Raw genomic sequence first — 20,413 nt, 5'->3', positions numbered from 1 at the left:
GAAAATCACTATTCCGTCCACATCTTTACAATTCTATAAGCTTACCTTGATTACAGGGAGGGGTTAGATTCGACAGTAGATTTTTGTTTTCTTTTATCTTTCCTTTTTAAAATTAAATATCATGGTTATTAGGATAGAATGTACCCTTTGTCCACATAAAGGGATTGTTTAATTTAGCTTTATCTATTTTCTATTCAGAACTATATTAGGAAATACTATGAGAAAGGGATAAACTGTGAATTACAGAACTCAAAACCAGTTTACCTACCTCGGCTGCACCATTTCATCTGATGCAAGGATTGACAAAGAGATAGACAACAGACTCGCAAAGGCAAATAGCACCTTTGGAAGACCTCACAAAAGAGTCTGGAAAAACAACCACCTGAAGAAACACACAAAGATCAGCGTGTACAGAGCCGTTGTCATACCCACGCTCCTATTCGGCTCCGAATCATGGGTCCTCTACCGGCATCACCTACGGCTCCGAGAATGCTTCCATCAGCGCTGTCTCCGCTCCATCCTCAACATTCATTGGAATGACTTCATCACCAACATCGAAGTACTCGAGCTGATAGAGTCCGCAAACATCGAATCCACGCTGCTGAAGACCCAACTGCGCTGGGTGGGTCACGTCTCCAGAATGGAGGACCATTGCCTTCCCAAGATCGTGTTATATGGCGAGCTCTCCACTGGCTACTGAGACAGAAGTGCACCAAAGAAGAGGTACAAGGACTGCCTAAAGAAATCTCTTGGTGCCTGCCACATTGACCACCACCAGTGGGCTGATATCGCCTCCAACCGTGCATCTTGGCGCCTCACAGTTCAGTGGGCAGCAACCTCCTTTGAAGAAGACCGCAGAGCCCACCTCACTGACAAAAGACAAAGGAGGAAAAACCCAACACCCAACCTCAACCCACCAATTTTCCCTTGCAACCGCTGCAACCGTGCCTGCTTGTCCCGCATTGGACTTGTCAGTCACCAACGAGCCTGCAGCAGACGTGGACATACCCCTCCATAAATCTTCATCCGCGAAGCCAAGCCAAAGAAAAAGAAAAGAAAGAAATTTGATGTCTTTAATAAGTTAAATAAACAATTATGGATAGGTTTTTGATTTACATTATGTATTTAATTTAATGTACATGATACAACTTGTTGTTTGTACACTGGATGAATTTGTATTTTAAACAATAAAAAAAGTTAAATTGAAACTAATTTTTTGTTTAACTTGTTGATTTGTCACATTATTACCAAGTACCGTAAGAGTGGTCGCTCTGTGCATTGTGTAACAGGTTATTTTGACAATGATGCAGTCATATAAAGGAAACACAAAAGTCTGCAGATGCTGTGGTTGTAGTCTGAATGGAGATGCTGAAGGAACTCATCCAGTCTTGCAGTGTTCACAGGAAGTTAAGATATAGCATACATATTTTGGGTCTGAGCCCTTCCTCAAGCTTTAAGCGAAAAAAGACAGGTGGCTGTGTTAAAGGCTGGGGATAAAAATGGGAAAGAATGGGAGGGGGAGGAGTACAGACCAACAGACAAAAGATGTAAATTGGATATTGTGGCGGCCCCCAATTGTGGAGATCAGGCTGGCACATCGTGCTGCAGCAGACGCAGACAAAGATCGCTAAAGCAACTCCCAGGACAATGAACCGGCGAGGGTAGAAGCTGGGGCAGCATCAGACGAACGACCCTAAAATGGCATTGGTCAAAGCTGCCCAGCTAACTCAGCAGAGACAGGCTGGGGAAGAAGGGCATTCATATGCATGGTCATTTCCGTCCTCTATTGTTATTCATTTGGCTGACTCAGTCTCAATCGGTAAAAATGGCGGGAACTTGAACAGTATAAAAGCAGGCTTTCCAGCCCTAATAAAGCATTGAGCTTAACCTGCCACACTGAGTGTGTGTGTGTGTGTGTGTGTGTGTGTGTGTGTGTGTGTTTCTTTGTGGAAGTCGGCTACGATATAATAAGAGGACAGGAGATAGGAAAGGTGAGAATTTATTTTGGCTCTCTGAAAGGAGACAGAGAAATAAGGGAAGAGAGAGAGACAGAGCTAGATGAAAGGAGACATAGGAAAAGTTGGGGGAAGGGGTTCTAACGGAAACTGCAAAAGTCTATGTTAATACCCTCGCCAGCAAATCTCAACCTCAATCTCACCATCAAACCCGCAGACAAGGATGGCGCTATTGTGGTCTGGTGAACTGGCCTCTGTGTGCTGCAAGGCAGAATTTGTACTTAATCGGTAATGCAAAAAAAACTATAGTACTCAAGAAAAGATGCATACATAAGAGGGTACTGTAAAAGAAAGAAGTGTAAACAAACTAACTGCAATACAGAAAAATATAAATATTCAATAATAAATGTACAAAGTAAGAAAGTATCTGAGTTTGTTGTTAAGAGTCTGATGGTGGAGGGGTAGCAACTGTTTCTTCGTGATGTTAGCAGTGAGAACAGAGCATGTCCTGGGTGGTGTGGATCCTTGATTGCTTCTGCTCTTTGACTGAAATATTCCATGTATATTTTCTCAAGGGTGAGAGAGTTTTGCTGTGTTCATTACCTTTTGCAGGGCTTTCTGCTCAGAGACATTGGTGCCCTATACTAGACAGTGATGCGGCCGGTGGGCACACTTTTCAAAATAGATCTGTAGAAATTTGTCAAGGTTTTTGATGTCATGCCAAACCTCTGGAAACTCTTGAGAAAGTAGAGGTGTTGATATTAGTGTGTTGGGTCCAGGAAATGTCCTCTGAGATGGTGACTCTCAGGAATTTAAATTTGCTTTCATTCTCCAGCTCTGATTTCTCCCAATGATAACTGGATCATATCTTCAGCAAACTTTTAGATGATGTTACTGAAGATATGGGGTGTTGGGGCCCATGACTTGGAGTTTGCTGATCAGTTTTGAGGAGATGATGATGTTGAATACCAAACTGTAGTCGATAAAGAGCATCCTGATTAATGTCCAGGTGTTCCAGGGCTTTGTGTAGAACCAGTGAGATGGCATCTGCTGTAGACCTGTTGCTGTGGTAGGAAAATTAGAACGGATCCATGTTGCAGCTCAGACAGGAGCTGATATGCTTCAACACCAGCTCCTCAAAACACTTCATTATAATGGATGTGATGAAGTGCCACTGTCAATAGTTGTTTAGGCAGGTTACTGGACTTCTTGGGCTGGTTGAAACAGGTGGGTACCATGCCCTGCCGGAGTGAGATGTTGAAGATATCCATGAATACATTAGGGTCAGGGTCAGCACAGGTTTTCCGTACTCGTCCAGGTACTATGTCTGGACCGTATGCTTTCCTTAGATTCACTCTCCTGAAGGCAGCACACACATCATTTTTGGATACTGACAGTCATGAATCATTAGGGGATATAGGGGTGCGGAGCTGTTCTTGCTTTTTCTGTGGTCAAATTGGGCATAGAAAGCATTGAGTTCTGGGAGTGAACCTTTGCTGTCTCCTACTGCACTAAATTTGGTTTTGTAGGAAGTTATGTCATTTAGGGTCCGCCACAGTTGTCAGGTATCCTTTGTTGTTTCAATTCTTGCCTGGAATCTCCACTTCACCCACTCGACCTGTTCCTTGCATTATGTACTGGATCTCTGGACTTAAATTCCTGTGACCTGGCTCTCAGCAGGTTCTGGGTTTGATTGTTCACCCAGAGCTTCTGGTTGGGGAGAGCTCTGAATGATATAGTGGGGCACACTCGTCCACAGTGTTTTGATAATGTCTGTAACAGCCTGGGTGGAATCATTCAGTTCCTCATGTACACTGCCCAATCTGCTGATTCGAGGCAGTCCTCTAACCGCAAATCAGCCTCCTGTGATCATCACTTGACTGTCCTGATCTCCATAATCTCTCTTTGTAAGCTCTGTATGAAGGCAGAAGGATCACAGCCAGGTGATACAATTTGCCAAAATGCAGTCTTGGGGAAGAATGGTAGGCCTTATCTTGGTGTAGCAGTGATCAAGTATGCTGGGTCCTCTGCTACAGCAGTAATTGAGCAGTGGTTTCTTTAGACAATATTGGCTAAATCTGAGACACTCATATTCACGAAACTTTATTTATTTGTATAGATTAATTACTTGCCCACCATATACATTGCTTTTATGTATGTGTGTGATGCCTGGTTTTGTGTCTGCATGTTTTGCACTGAGAACCAGAGAACGGTGTTTTGTTGCATTGTGCTGGTACAATCAAATGAAAATAAATTTGACTGGACATAAAAGTCACCAGCTATCATTTGCAGTGCATTGGGGTGGGCTGTCTTTTGTTTACTGACCACATCATGTGCCTGTTTGTAATCTGCATTGGGAGGGATATAAACTCTGGGGAGAATCACTAATGAGAAATCTTGGGGTAGCTAGAAGGGTCTTCATTTAATCAAGATTTTCTTTAAGGAAATGGACGATGACCCTAACATCCATGCCACAGCCGGTGTTGATGAAAAAGCACATGCTATCTGCTCTCTCTTTGCCAGAATTCGAATTCAGTGAAACTAGCTGCAATGTGGATGCAGTGGGCAAGAACAGACATAAACAGTTTAACAAAAAGTGCGGCAAAGTGGAAAGAGGCGTGGCCAGTTAACAAAAATGAAAGGGACAACTGAAAGCCACGTCATCGATGTGGTACACAACACCTACCAAGAAAGTGTCTAGCATATGGTAAAACAAGCTATATGTGCAACAAAAGCAACCATTATGCCTGTTGCTGTAGAAACCAAGTGCAACAAAGCAAGGTTCGTGCAGTAGATGAAAGAGAGAGGAATTCTATGTAGACATAGTGACTAAAAACAAGAAAAAAAAAGACTGGATGTTGAGATTAAAAGTGAAAAAAATAAAAATTTTGGTTAAATTGGATATGGGAATGCAAATTAATGTAATATCAGAGACTAATTTTAAGATTAGACAGAGACCAAAGATGTTTGGAACAAAAGTGAAGGTGACAGAATATTCAGATACCAATATACCAGTGCAAGGAGAATGCATGGTCAAAATGAAACACCAGGACAAAGGGCACATGCTAGCATTCATCGTGTTACCAAAGGATGTACAGGCCATACTAGGTTTAACAGCCTGTGAGAAACTGAACCTGGTAAAAAGAGTCCTCATTGTGGAGAGCGAAGGAGAGGCAGTCTATGATGAACTCATGAAAGAGTAAAATGACCTATTTCAGAGTCTAGGCAGCCTTCCAGGAGAACACACGATCAGAGTGGATAAACATGTGCCACTGATAATACATCCATGCAGAAAAGTTCCATTTGCACTTCAAAAGTAACTAAAAGCAGAGTTGGACAGGATGGAAAGCCTGAATGGTTCAGAAGATAGATGAGTCAGCAGAGTGGGTGAGTTCACTTGTCATTGTGGATAAAAAGCTTAGAATTTGCCTGGATCCAAGAGATCTAAACAGAGCAATAAAGAGAGAAAGTTTTAAACTTCCAGCACATGAAGAAATCATGTCACAGTTTGAAAATGCAGTGTTTCAGCAAGTTAGATACATCATTAGGTTTTTGGCAGTTAAAATTGGATGAAGCAAGTTCGATTGTGCACGTTCAATAGTTAATATGGCAGATACAGATTCCTAAGGTTACTCTTCGGAATTGTCTTAGCTCCTGAAGTGTATCACAAAACTATCCACATGGTCTATGAGCTCCTGGACGGATTTGATATCTCAATCGATGAGATCATAGTATGGGGTATCACGAGAATGGAGCATGATGCAACAAGCAAACCTGAAGCTGAATAGTGACAGAATATAGATATGTTTTTGGGAGATAAATTTGGCAAGGTTTGTTAGTGTAGGTCACATACAAACATTTTAAAGCAGATTTTATTTAAAATATTGGAGCTCTGCTAATGCTAGACATATCAGCCCCAGAGCCTTTGCAGAAGCTTTGGAGAATGCCCAAGAAACTTCACTAATGGATTGTTTATAAAAAGGAAACAGCTGAAAGCTTGTCAGAGCCGCATATTGTCTGGAAGAGAACTTGCTGTTCTAAGAGGGTCATGTGGTTTTTCAAGCAGAGGGAGTCAAACAGGCTTTCTCAGTGTAGAGACTGACCATAAGCCCTTGATTGCATTGTGCCAAGAGCCATTAAATGAATGTCCACTTAGAATACAAAGAATGGTGATTAGGTTGCAATGCTTTACACTGAATGTGGTGTACAGTGGGGAGGCTAATGTACACAGCAGACATGTTGTCTCGAGCTGTTGACGAGAGAGCATGCAAACACCAAAATGGTTGAAGACGTGAATGCCTTTGTGGCCATGATCACAAGTGCACTGCCGATATCAGATGCAAAAATGGAGCTCATAAAATCAGAGACAAACAAAGATGAAACACAGACAACTGAGAAAAAACATCTTGGATGGATGGCCCAACATGAAGCAAGACTGCTCATCTGATGTTTCAGAGTACTGGAACTGCAGGGCGGAACTATCGGTGGTTGAAGACATCATCTACAAAGGAAGTAAAATCCTTATCCCAAAGAATCTGAGAAAAGAGATGCTAAAAAGGATTCATGGAGGACATCTCGGAATCGAAAAGTGTAAGAAAAGAGCACAAGAGGTGATGTACTGGCCAAGAATCATCAATGATATAACAAATGAAGTGTCAAACTGTACAATATGCCAGAAATATCAAGTAGCAATCCTGCAGAACCACTAAAGCCACACCCAGCACCATACAGAGCTTACCAGAGGTAGGCACTGACCTATTCGAATGTCAAACGAAGGACTATCTTGTAGTCACAGACTATTACTCCCTGTATCCAGAGGTGTATAAGCTGAACACCATCACTGCAGATGCTATAATAACAGGTATGAAAGTCATATTCTCGAGAGATGGTGTGGCAAGCGAAGTCTTCATAGACAATGGACCCCAGATTTGCAATTCAGAGTTTCGACATTTGGCCAAAGAGTGGGACTTTGTACAAACTGCGTCAAGTCCTCATTTTCCACAGTCCAATGGTCTAGTGGAAAAATCAGTACAGACAGTGAAAAGACTGACGTACAAGGCAAAACACAGTGGAAAAGTCTTCTACAAGAGCATGCCAGTATACCCCACCATGCCACTTGAGTGTGGTATGTCACTAGCACAACTCCTTATGGGATGTAGGCTAAGATCAAACTACCCGTTCAGGAGAACCTTCTCAAAACAAAAGAGGAGGAGAAGGTGAGGAAATTCAAAGAACAACAGAAAGAAAAGCAAAAGTATTACTTTGACAGAGGAATAAAAAACCTTCTAGAATTCTACACTGGAAACCAAGTAAGAGTAAAAGACAAAACAAATTTATGGCCTCAGAAGGGAACTATCCTTAGTGAAGTCCAACCAAGATCATACACCAATCAGACAGATGAAGGTGCTGTTCTGCGAAGAAATCGTCAGGATCTTCAAATGGTACCAGCCACAGTAGATGGAAAGACGGATACTGTTGAACAACCTGAATACACATCTGAGAAGACCTTGTCTAAGGCAACAACTCAGATTCAAGGACAATCAATCAGGAGATCGTCAAGATACGTGAATCCTCCCAAGAGACTCGTTGAGCAAATTTAAAGACTCCTGTTGTAGAATGAAGTAGTGCTATCTTATTTGCTCTTCAAGTTTTAGTGTATGTAAATGTGAACACACAAAATAGGATTTAAAAATATTAATAATGTTGATAATAATAAAAGTGTAAGTTCTTGGTGTTTAAACGAGTTATACAAAGAAAACATGTTAGTTAAAAGCAAGCCACTTTTGTTTTAAGAAAGGGATAATTTTTTCATTAATTGTATGATACTCCACATAAGTTAAATGGACGATGCTAATTATTCAAATAAGTGTTTTCGACGTGCAAATGAAATAGGGACTTTCTTGCAATCAGTGTGGTCTTGTAAAAAAGTGGAAAGATTTTGGAATGAACTGAGTTTATTATTAGGGCAAATTATGAAGATAACAATACCAAAGGATCCAAGAATATTTTTACTTGGATATATTTATGAAAATTATATAAAATTGAAATTGGACAAATACCAAGAAAATGTTTAAGTATTGCAATAGCGACTGCAAAGAAATGTATAGGGATATCATGGAAAAATGATGGTATAATGGTGGTATAATGAGATGAAAAATTTTATACCTTTGGAAAAAATTACGTATAGTTTAAGGAATTGAGTTGAAAATTTTTATAGTATTTGGAAACCATATAAGGATTTTATAGATAATTTTCCATCCACCTCTTCTATCTTATCCACTCCTTTTAATTAATATTTTTAATAACAATTAATGATTAACTATGCTAATATTATTGTATATTAAATGCTAGGTGCTTCTTTTACTTTTGGGTGGGAGGGGGATGGGGAGAAAATATATAAAAGTATTTTTTTGTATCATTGGCTTTGGATATTTGATTAAATGTTTTATTCATTTACTCCTGTAATGATGCAAACAATTAAATAAAATTAAAAAAGAAAGTGAGTTGTAATGATAGTGGTCATGGTTGCAATGCAACTAGCAATGCCTTAAGGATTATAGCTCCTGTTTGATTATACTTGGCTGCCAGCAGGGGGCTGGCACAGAGCAAGAGACTGCAGCATGCAAGATCTGTAATGGAAGCCTGCAACCTCATGGCATGCCTCATGGTGCTGTTTACAACACTTTAAAGAACCTTTTCCTTCATCCATGTGTTGTCTAAGAACTCACACGAATACAAGGTGAAACATGGGGCACATCAAGTTCCCGCTGCCCCGTCACTAGACACCCTGCAGTTTGCATACAGATTCAACCACTCTATAGATGATCCCATCACCACTGCCCTCCATCTAGCCCACACCCACATGAAAAAAGAATCATATGTTCAAATGCTCTTTATTGACTTCAGCTTGGCATTCAACACCATCATACTATAGAACCTGATAAGGAAGTTGAGCCTGCTGGGTCTAAATTCCTCTGCAATTGAATTCTTGACTTCCTGTCGGGGGGACCTCAGTCAGTCCGGATGAATAGCAGCACCTCCAAAACCATCACACATTAATATTTTAATGTGTTTAACTTACTTATATTTATGTAAATATGCTCCGTGGTCCTGGAGAAACACTATCTTGTTTTTACTGTGTGAGCATGATATTAAGATAAATAAAGGTGACAACTTGAAGTCGATGTGCTGCAGCCTAGTGTATGAGTCGTTGTTCTCTGGATGGATCAGGACAAAGTGGAGTAACAAAGCTATAGCATCATTAGTGGATGGTTTCTTTGAAAAGTGAATTTGAATGAGTTCCGAGTCTCTGGGAGGTGTGCTTTGATGTGTTCCATCACTAGATGGTGGAAGCATTTTATAATGGTGGAGGTCACTGCCACTGGGCAGTAATCATTGAGGCCTGTTACTGTTGCTCTCTTTGGTACATTGATGATGGTGGCTGCCTTGAAACGTATGGGAACATTGAACTGTTTCAGTGAAGTGTTGACGATATCTGTCAGGACCTCCATCGGTTGGTCTGCACAGTCATTCAGTACCTGATCAGGTATGTTGTCCCATTGCCTTGTGTGGATTCACCTTAGTGTTTTTTTTTTCAATTTTTCGGTGTTTGTTTTTTTTGTATAATTTATATAACTTTATTCTTGGTTGTATTGGGATATGGGAAGGGGATAGGGAGGGGTAAAACTGACTCTGTATGTTATACATAAGCAAAGAAAGTGTATTGTCTGAATTTATGTCTTTGAAAATCAAAACTAAAATATTCAAAATAAAATGAATGAGTCTGCTGGAATATTGTTCACTTTCTCCTTCATTTGTACAGGATGTGTGCTGTTGTATTTCTAAGGTGGAAACATATTTGCAATTAGATTGTGATGTATTCTTGTGGCCAACCCTAAAATATTCTGTTCTGATCTGTGCAGGACATAAATATTCTCAAATTAAAATTTGTATTTAAATAGACTGCTTTGCCAAATTATACCACCAGATGGCTCACTGGTGGTCAGAATATGACAACACTCATCTGATGAACGTTTTAAAATGACAGTAATCTGCAAAATTCCATTGCTGAGGTTATTTATATGTCCATTATTTAAAAATATGGATAGAAACAGGTGGATGAAGTTCCCTGTGATATCTTTTCAAAAGTGTGAGGATTCCAAGAGAGGCACAAGAGTCAGAATTTGGGACTGCCAGAGCATTACTGATATGGAAGCAATATATTAGAAACTTTCCTCCACAAGATGAGAATAGCTTACACATAGAAATTTTGTCATTGAATTATGATGTAATTGTGTGACAACAATAAAATAGTTAAATGAAAGCTAATTTGAGGCTAAACTTTAACGATTTCACCACAGGCTTTGTTTTCAACCTTGCACAGCCTGAGAATGACATTTCCCTCTGATCCCCATAGTTTGTGTATTTATCTAACTTTTATCCCATAGTAGCTTCTCCAGAAATCTCCTGCTGTTTACAATTTATATTAACGATTTGCATTGTAGAATGAATGGTTTTGTGGCCAAATTTGCAGATGACACGAAGATAGGTGGCGGAGCAGGAAATGTTGAAGAAACTGTAAAACTGCAGAAGGAGGCTTGGCAAAAATATGGCAGATGAAGTACAGTGTTGAGAAGTGTTCAGGTCTACATCTTGGCAGTGGAAATAAACAGGGAGAGTACTATTTGGATGGGGAGAAAGTTCAATCCTCAGAGGTGCAAAGAGACTCAGACATCCTTATGTAGAGAATTCTAAAAAGTTAATGCCTAGGTGGGATTGGTAGTGAAGAAGGCAAATGCTATGCCAGCATTCATTTCAAGAGGTAAAGTGTATGAGTAGAGAAGTGTTAATGAGACTCTATGGGGCACTGATGAGACCCCATTGAGAGTACTGTGTACAGTTTTGGGCCCTCTTAGAAAAGATGTGATGTTTTTGGAGAGGGTCCAGAGGAGATTTACTAGGATGATTCCTAGAATGTGTATGGGGAGTGTTTGACAGCTCTTGGGTTGTATTAGTTGGAGTATAGGAGAATGAGGAGGGAAATCTCATAGAGACCTTTCAAATATTGAAAGGTTTTGATAGAGTGAATGTGGATAAGACATTTCCCTTGATGGGTGAATCTAGGTCAAGGGGTCATAGTCTTAAAATTAGAAGTTATCCAATTAAAACCGTGGAGGAACTTCTTTAGTCAGAGGGTTGTGGATCTGTGGAACTCACTGCCGCACAAAGCAGTGGAGGCCAGATCACTGGGAGTATTTAAGCAGGAAATGGACAAGTATCTCATTAGTAAGGGTATCAAGGGATATGGGGAAAAGGCTGGAAATTGGAACTGGGTGTGAGCATAATTCAGATTAGTGTAGAATCATGGAAAGGACTTGATGGGCCTAGTGGCCTGCTTCTGCTCCTTTAACTTGTGATCTTGTGAAAATGTCTTGCTCACTGCAAGACTGAGCTCCGTGCCCCCTCACCCTCTCACTGATGCCATCCTGCTTCTCTCATAGATCTCAGGTCTTCCCTGTGCTTTTCTCCCAACACAGCCTCCAGCCTCCTCATCGCTTTCCACCTGTCCTCCTGTGAGTCGCTCCTGTGTCCATCATGTTCTGCTCCCAGGCACTCTTCTCTCACTTTCTTGCAGGCCCATTGTCCCCCCCCCCCCCAACCTCCGATGATCAATTGGGGACCATGTCGCTTCTCCTCCCCAAGTTGGTCTCGCCTCTCACTGCCCTCCTGGGCGAGCTTCAACCACACTTTGCGATTTGGACCTCTGTTGACGGGACCTCCTGGGTTTTGGGCGTGGACGGCATCGCCATCTTGGGCTTCTTGAAGCAGGCTGGATAAGGTGCCGATTGTTCCTACCTTGCTGGCTAGCATTTTTCTTTCCTATTATTCCTAGGTAGGGACCTTTATTTGTCTGTTTTTATTACTTTGATGTTTATTCTTTCTTTTTAAACTGTTTTTGAATCTCCTGGTCCGGGAGCTCTAGGGATTAACATCCTGATACTCCCTTCTCATCACATGGCCTCCCTTCCCTGCCACTCTTATGGTCCTGTGGATTGATCTATGATCCATTTCTCTGCAGCCAGCCTGGATGCTCTCGATACAACTCCTGTAGAGGGTTGATATTATGATGGCTGATAATCTTGCCTGCCTCATTCTTTTCAGGAAGTATATCACTGTTGCACCTTCCTGACAAATAGGTAGATGTTGAGTGTCCATGATAGGTCACTAGTTAACTGATCTCTGAGCAACTTGGTGCCCTTCACTCCCTCTACTACAGAATTGTTAATGTGTAGTGGAGGGTGTTGTTCCTGATCCTCCTGAAGTCCACAATTGTCTCCTTCATCTTGTCCATATTGAGACTCAGGTTGTTACTCTTGCACCATATCATGAGATTTTCCACCTCTTCTCTGCAGTGTGACTCATCGTTGTTGCTGATGAGCCCAACTACTGTTATGTCATCTACAAACTTGATGACACTGTTGGAGCTGGATGTGGCCATGGAGTGGTGGGTCAGTAGTGTGAACAGGAGCGTGCTCAGCACACAGTCCCAAAGTGCGCTAATGCTCAGTGTGATGGTTCTCGATGTTCTGCTACTGACCCAAACAGACTGTGGTCCAGCATCCATTTGCAGAGAGGGTTGTTAAGTCCCACCGAGGCCAGCTTGTCCACCAGCCTCTGGGGAATGATCATGTTAAACACCGAGCTGAAGTTAATGAACAGCATTCTGACACATGAGGTGTTCTTCAGGATGGAGTGAAGTGACAAGACTAAAGCATCGTCTGCGTAGCAATTTCTTCTGAAGGCAAATTGAAATGGGCCCAGCATCTCTGGGAGGTGTGCTTTGATGCATTCCATCACCAGAGGCTCAAAGCATTTCGTAATGGTGGAGATCAATGCCACATGACGGTAGTCATTGAGACCTGTTATTGTCACTCTCTTGGGATGATGGTGGCTGTCTTGATCCCTGTGGGAATGGTGGACTGCTCCAGTGAAGTGTTGTCTTCACAGTCCTTTAGTACCTGTTCAAGTATGTTATTTAGTTCCGCCGCCTTGAGGGGGTTCACCTTGGATAGGATTCTTCTCACCTCGGCCGCAGCTATGCAGGGGGCCTGTTCATCAGAGGGACAAGAAGCTTTCTTTGGTGACATTCTGTTCTTCACATCAAACCATGCAGAGAAGATGTTCAGCCTATCTGGAAGGGACCATCATTGTCCTTAACTTGCAACGTAAACTTGTGATCTGTTGTAGTCTTGGTCCTTTGCCACGTGCTCCTTGTATCGCTAGTGCCACACAGCTGACTGTGGGTCTTATGTGCGTAACCCCCCCACCATTTTGCTTTCCAGATTGCATGGGAGAGTCCAGCTCTGGCTGATCTTAGTGCCATCCTATCCCCTGTCCTGAAGGCAGCATCATGAGCTCTGAGAGTGGCCCAGACCATGGTTCCTGCTTAGCCCTGGTTGTGAAGCATTTGATCTTGGTGACATCTCAGTGCAGTTGCTGGTGTGGCCAGTCACTGAACTTGTGTACTCCTCTAAGTTTACATCACCATTGTTGATGGCTGCCTTCCTGAAACAGCTCCAGTGTGTGGTCTCGTCTTGCTGCGCTGCTGTGGGCCCCCTCCCCCGTCACCCAGCCACGTCCTAATGTTCCTGCGAACTGACCTAGTTTGCTTTGTCAATGTCTGTATGCCGGGGTTAGCAGAATGGATATGTGATCCGAGTAACCAAGTTGGAGGTGAGGTGCAGTCTTATACACACCAGGGAAGTTGGTGGGCACCTCATTCAGGGCATGGGAGAAATGAGAAAAGTTCTTAAAAAAAACTGGAAGCTCGGTTTAAAAGAATGTATTCCATTCAATGAGAGATAACATTCTCATGCATTTCTTATAGGGTTAGTAGTTTCTGATATGGAAGCAACTAAAAATTTCTAATTGATTAGAGCATTGGATGGGTTACTGATGGGGAAAGTAAATTTTTTGGTAAAGGAGGATTGAGAGTAGAGAAATTGACACGAGATATGTCATTGTCATCAAGAGGCATCGAGGGAAATAATTCATTGAGATTTAATGTTATGCTGATGAATGAGTATTTCACACATTAAGATTATTGATTGTGAAGGGGTTGAAATAGTAAAAATGAAAATATGATTAGAAGTGAAGCAAAGATACTCAGTGATATTAAGAGGGGACAAACCTATCTCCCTTTGCAACCCTTCTCACTGCCTACCCTCTCCCAGCCTCCTGCACCCTTCCTCATTTGTGGGACCATATCGCCTAAAAAGGCAACATGAATCAAACTTGTATTTGGAGCACTGTGTACAATATTGATCTCTTTGTTTTAGAAAAGATGGTAAGGTTGAATTGGCTCAGCTTGAAACTGGTGGATTTCAGAAAAGTTGGAGGTGACTCGACTCTAGGTGACTTGACAACATGGATGTGGAGATGATGTTCCCTCTTGTGGCAAAATCTAAAGTTTAAAAATAGGTTGCCATTTAAAATTGATGAATCATTTTTTTTCTCTTGGAAAATAGTGAATCTTTGGAATTCTCTTTCTTAATGGACATTGAAAACAGAATTTCTTTGAGATTAAGCTAAATAGATTTCTGATAAATATGATGGTGAATGAATATCAGGGATAGGGTGAAATGTAGAGTTGAATTACAATCAGATCAGCCATGAACAACAGACCAGTCATGAGGGAGTCGAATGGCTTACTCTTGCTCTTTCTTCGTACAGTATGTATCCTCAACATGATTATCCAACTGCACGAAAACCAACAAGGTCGGGTCAGATACAGCAATGAGCTCTCTGAACCCTTCTCCATTAACAATGGCGTGAAGCAAGGCTGTGTTCTCGCACCAACCCTCTTTTCAATCTTCTTCAGCATGATGCTGAACCAAGCCATGAAAGACCCCAACAATGAAGACGCTGTTTACATCCGGTACCGCACGGATGGCAGTCTCTTCAATCTGAGGCGCCTGCAAGCTCACACCAAGACACAAGAGAAACTTGTCCGTGAACTACTCTTTGCAGATGATGCCGCTTTAGTTGCCCATTCAGAGCCAGCTCTTCAGCGCTTGACATCCTGCTTTGCGGAAACTGCCAAAATGTTTGGCCTGGAAGTCAGCCTGAAGAAAACTGAGGTCCTCCATCAGCCAGCTCCCCACCATGACTACCAGCCTCCCCACATCTCCATCGGGCACACAAAACTCAAAACGGTCAACCAGTTTACCTATCTCGGCTGCACCATTTCATCAGATGCAAGGATCGACAATGAGATAGACAACAGACTCGCCAAGGCAAATAGCGCCTTTGGAAGACTACACAAAAGAGTCTGGAAAAACAACCAATTGAAATACCTCACAAAGATAAGCGTATACAGAGCCGTTGTCATACCCACACTCCTGTTCGGCTCCGAATCATGGGTCCTCTACCGGCACCACCTACGGCTCCTAGAACGCTTCCACCAGCGTTGTCTCCGCTCCATCCTCAACATCCATTGGAGCGCTCACACCCCTAACGTCGAGGTACTCGAGATGGCAGAGGTCGACAGCATCGAGTCCACGCTGCTGAAGATCCAGCTGCGCTGGATGGGTCACGTCTCCAGAATGGAGGACCATCGCCTTCCCAAGATCGTATTATATGGCGAGCTCTCCACTGGCCACCGTGACAGAGGTGCACCAAAGAAAAGGTACAAGGACTGCCTAAAGAAATCTCTTGGTGCCTGCCACATTGACCACCGCCAGTGGGCTGATAACGCCTCAAACCGTGCATCTTGGCGCCTCACAGTTTGGCGGGCAGCAGCCTCCTTTGAAGAAGACCGCAGAGCCCACCTCACTGACAAAAGGCAAAGGAGGAAAAACCCAACACCCAACCCCAACCAACCAATTTTCCCTTGCAACCGCTGCAATCGTGTCTGCCTGCCCCGCATCGGACTGGTCAGCCACAAACGAGCCTGCAGCCGACGTGGACTTTTTTACCCCCTCCATAAATCTTCGTCCGCGAAGCCAAGCCAAAGAAAAAAAAAAAAAGATGTATCCCACCTCACTGACAAAAGACAAAGGAGGAAAAACCCAACACCCAACCCAAACCAACCAATTTTCCCCTGCAACCGTGTCTGCCTGTCCCGCATCGGACTTGTCAGCCACAAACGAGCCTGCAGCTGACGTGGACATTACCCCTCCATAAATCTTTGTCCGCGAAGCCAAGCCAAAGAAGAAATGTATTTGCCTTTTAGTTCAGTACATATAACCAGATTGTTAGGGAAACTTTTACTTTGTGAATATAAAGCTGTAACCAAAGGCCCAATGGTATTAAATTTACAAGAATACATTATTGTCTAAATATGAAGCATTCTTCATCAGTGCTGAATGATATTACAGCATACCAGTTTCTCAACTTGGTGATGGGACAGATTTAGAACAGGAAGTTAGCAAATGATTCATGCTTTCTAAAACCCTAATTTTTTAACCTCCATTTCCCTGTAACTCTACATGGTTCTGTATTCATTTCTGTAATACAGGGGACGTCAGCGTCACCAGCAAGGACCAGCAATTTACCTTTTTTTTAAAAAAAAAAATTACTCCTCAATTTGCTGCCTTGCCAGACTTTTCTAGAGAAAATTTACAAATCATCATCATTGCTTTGGGTCTGGAAGTGCATTTTGGTCAGACAAGATTAGGACAGTGGATTTCCTGCCATAGACAGCAATACTGGCATTAGGTTTTTAATTCCAAATGTATTCAATCTAGGTGGCACAGTTAGTGTAGTGGCTAATGCAATGTTGTTAGTGCCAGCAACCAAGGTTTAAATGTGGCACAGTCTGCAAGGAGATTGTACCTTCTCCACATGACCTACATTGGTTTCCTCTGGGTGCTCTGATTTCCTCTCACGCTCCAAAAACATACGGGATTCATGGGTTAGTTCGTGTATTTGGGTTGCACAGGCTTGTGGGATAGAATGTTACTGTGCTGAATTTTAAATTAAACTTGAAATTAATTTCACAGCTGCTGTGGGAACATGTCTGCAGCTGAATAGCCCAGGCCTTAATGCATCTAAGCTTCTGTAGAAACCTTAACCAAAATCTCCTGCATTTGAAATGGCTAACCTCCTCCTTGGTCTCACATGTCTCTGAATTTTGTCAGTTCATTGCTGTAGCCTTGCCTTAAATTATTTAGGCTCAAATGTCTGCAGAACCTTTTTTAGCTGCAATAGAATCATAGAATTAGAATTGTAGAAATACAGAAAATGGTCCTTGCAGCCCACTTCATCGATGCTATCTGTGATGCCTATCAATGCTGATCTCATTGACAAACATTACTCATGGCCCTCTACTTTTTTCCTATCCAAGAATTTGTCCAAACATCTTTTAAAAGGTCTAATTGTTTTTGCCACCTTTGACTGCTCATTCCCAATATTTAGAAAATCCTCTGGGAGAAAAACTTGCTCCTCTACTCCTTGAAACTTCCTTTAAGCTCTGGATAGGTCTGTCCTTGGAAAAAGATTCTAATGATTTTATGTTCATCATAATTTTGTAAACCTTAATAAGATGAACCTCTGTCTTCTACTGTTGCAGCCGCATACTTACCTATGTCGGGAGCAGTGCCGAGATGACGCACAGGCGTAATAGCATGTACGTGCAAGTTAGTTAGGTAGGCTGCGTATGTAGGATGGATCTCGGATGCAAGAGGAGGAGAGTGAGAGCGTCAGGATCACCTGTCTAGTGGTGGAGGGTGAGAATGTCAGGATCACCTGTGTGGCAGTGAACCAATGTAAAGGTCAGAGGGTTTGGCTGGGTGGTGTGTTTGGGGAGATGCAGCGTTGTGTCTGAAGAGAATAAAGTGAGTTGACTCCATTTCGTGCTGAAAGAAATGAGTATATTCTTTAATTGTGTGTGAACTGGGTAAATGCGAGCTACTACAAGTAGTAACCCTGTGAGTTCACAGCACCTTCTAATTTAAAATGGATAGTGATGAGGATAAAGCCCTTACAGGAGCAGTTGGGGAGGTCAAGGTAAAGATTTCCCCCGCTTTTTATTAATAATGTACCAGTGTGGTCCTCGATGTACGTTTCTCCATTTTCAGTGTGACAAGCCAGAAGCCAAAATTCAGTTTACTTGTGGTGCGTCATCTCGAGCAGATTGCCTGAGAAGTGGAGGATATTTGAGTTGATCTGAATGATAACCTCCCATATGACATTCTTAAGGCTGCTATTCTATGGCATACTCAACCATTTCGGGAGGCTCGAACGGAATCTGAATTTATTGCAATGAACAAGTCCTGAAAATGGGTGTTTTGTGGCAGCATCACAGTGCAAGCATTCATATTATGAACCGTCTTACAACAATAATATATTTAAAAAATTAGTGCATGAAAAGTAAGGTATTGATCATTCAGGAATCTGATCAGTCCTTGTGCTGCTGAGTGCTCGTCTTTAGGCTCCTGTACTTCCTTCTCGAGGGTAGCAGAGTGAAGAGGGCAAGGTATGGGTGGTAGGGGTCTTTGAGGATAAAGGCTGCTGTTTTTTCTTTTTCAGTCTTTTTATTGATCATATTATAGGTAAATAATACGTGAGGAGACTAGAAGTACATAATCATAAAGGGGGAAAAATTCACTATATGACATCATATGATATAACATATTATACCACAATTAACGAATATGTTCTTATCTCAAATTGAAATCTTCAAAAAAAAAAGAAAAGGTTTATATAAAACCCCACCGAATCTTTTTAAAAAAAAAAGGAAAAAAGACTGGACAACCTATCCTGAGAATTTATGAATAAAATTTAATTGTCTAGCCTTCACCAACAAAGATAAAGGAAATAAAATATAGTCCAGAAGGGAAAATAGTTATACTAAGTCTTGTGGAAATAATTTATAAAAGGTCTCCAAGTATCTTCAAATTTAACAAAAGTATCTCTAAACTTAAACATGGCATAATTTGAGAGAGCCACTGAATCAAGGTAGGTAAATTGAATCTTTCCATTTAAATAAGATACCCAGCAATGTAGAAAAGGCTACAACCCGATACGTGGAAGTGGGAACTCATCCCACTTCTGGAAGTGTAATTCCATAAAGAGCAGGCAATGGATGAGATTGCTAATTGGCAAAGTCTTAAAAATACCTATCAAATACCTCTCCAACATAGGTCATGATCAAAACGTATGAGTTACAGAAGCCACTTCTGATATGCATCCATCACAAATAGGACTAACATTAAAAAAAAATATACAGGTCAATTTGTCTTTCAACATATGAGCCTGATGTACCACTTTAAACTGAATCAAAGGATGATGAGCACATATTGAAGAAGTATTGCTACTTTTTTTAAGACACCACCTCAGGTAGATGTCCTTGATGGAATGAAGTCTGGTGCCCATGATGTCGCAGGTCAAGTTAACAACCTTCTGGAGTTTTTTCTTGTCCTGAGATTTGGCACTTCTATACCAGGCAGTAATGCAATCAGCCAGAATACTCTCCACGGTACACTTATAGAAGTTTGAGACTTTTTGGTGACATTCTGAATCTCCTCAAGCACCTCACAGAGTACAGCCGCTGGTGATCCTTTTTCATGATTGCATCAACATAGAGGCTCCATAACAGATCCTTGGAGATGTTGACATCCAAGAATTTGAAGTTCTTGACCCTCTCCACTATTGAGCCCTCAATGAGGACTGGGTCATGTTCCCCTGACTCCCTCCTGAAGTTCACAATCATCTCCTTGGTTTTGCTCACATTAAGCGCAAGGTTGTTGATGTGATACCTCTCAAAGAGCTGATCTGTTTCCATCATGTATGCTTCCTCATTGCCATTTGTAATTCTGCTGACAACTGGTGTCATCGGCAAACTTGTAAGTGGCATCGAAATTGTGCCTGACCACATAGTCATGGGTATATAACGAGTAGAGCATCCTTGGGGTGTGCCTGTGTTGATGATCAGTGAGGAGGAGATGTTGTTTCCAATTTGTACAGACTGTGGTCTTCCAATGAGAAAGTCAAGAATCCAGTTGCAGAGTGGGGTACAGAGGCCCAGAGTTTGTAGCTTCTTGACCAGCAAATGGTATTGAAGACTGAGCTGTAGTTGTTGAAGAGCAGCCCTATGTATGAGATGTTGTTTTGAGGTGTTCCAGAGCCAGTGATATTGCTTCTAGCTGATGTCAGCCTAGGTGTTGGTCAACTGAGACGGATGCTGACGAGATGGCGCAGGCTGGCTGGGACAGACTCTGTTGAAGGGGATTTTTGGAAGCAGAGGTTCCTCCAATGTTTATCTTGTTGAGTTCAAGGACATTTGGTGGGTGTCTTTAAAGTATACACCCTCAATCAGTTGCCGGATCATGCAGACCTCATTATGTTTACGATCTTTGCCATGAAGATAGAAGAATTGGGTACTTCCTTTAGTCAGCAGGAGGAAATGGAGCTGGAACAATTACTTACTGCACCTTTTGAGCACCAGCATCTTACCA

At 42.0% G+C, this 20,413-nt stretch overlaps 1 protein-coding gene across 4 annotated transcripts in view; it reads left to right on the top strand.

Annotated features, from left to right (window-relative positions):
- macrod2 (mono-ADP ribosylhydrolase 2) overlaps positions 1 to 20,413 on the top strand; it is a 1,543,249-nt gene that overhangs the window by 64,605 nt on the left and 1,458,231 nt on the right. The gene's annotated exons all lie outside the window — the stretch shown is intronic.

Source organism: Narcine bancroftii, chromosome 4 (genome assembly GCF_036971445.1).
Source record: "Narcine bancroftii isolate sNarBan1 chromosome 4, sNarBan1.hap1, whole genome shotgun sequence".
Lineage (NCBI taxonomy): Eukaryota > Metazoa > Chordata > Chondrichthyes > Torpediniformes > Narcinidae > Narcine > Narcine bancroftii.
This window is presented reverse-complemented; position numbering and strand designations above follow the sequence as displayed.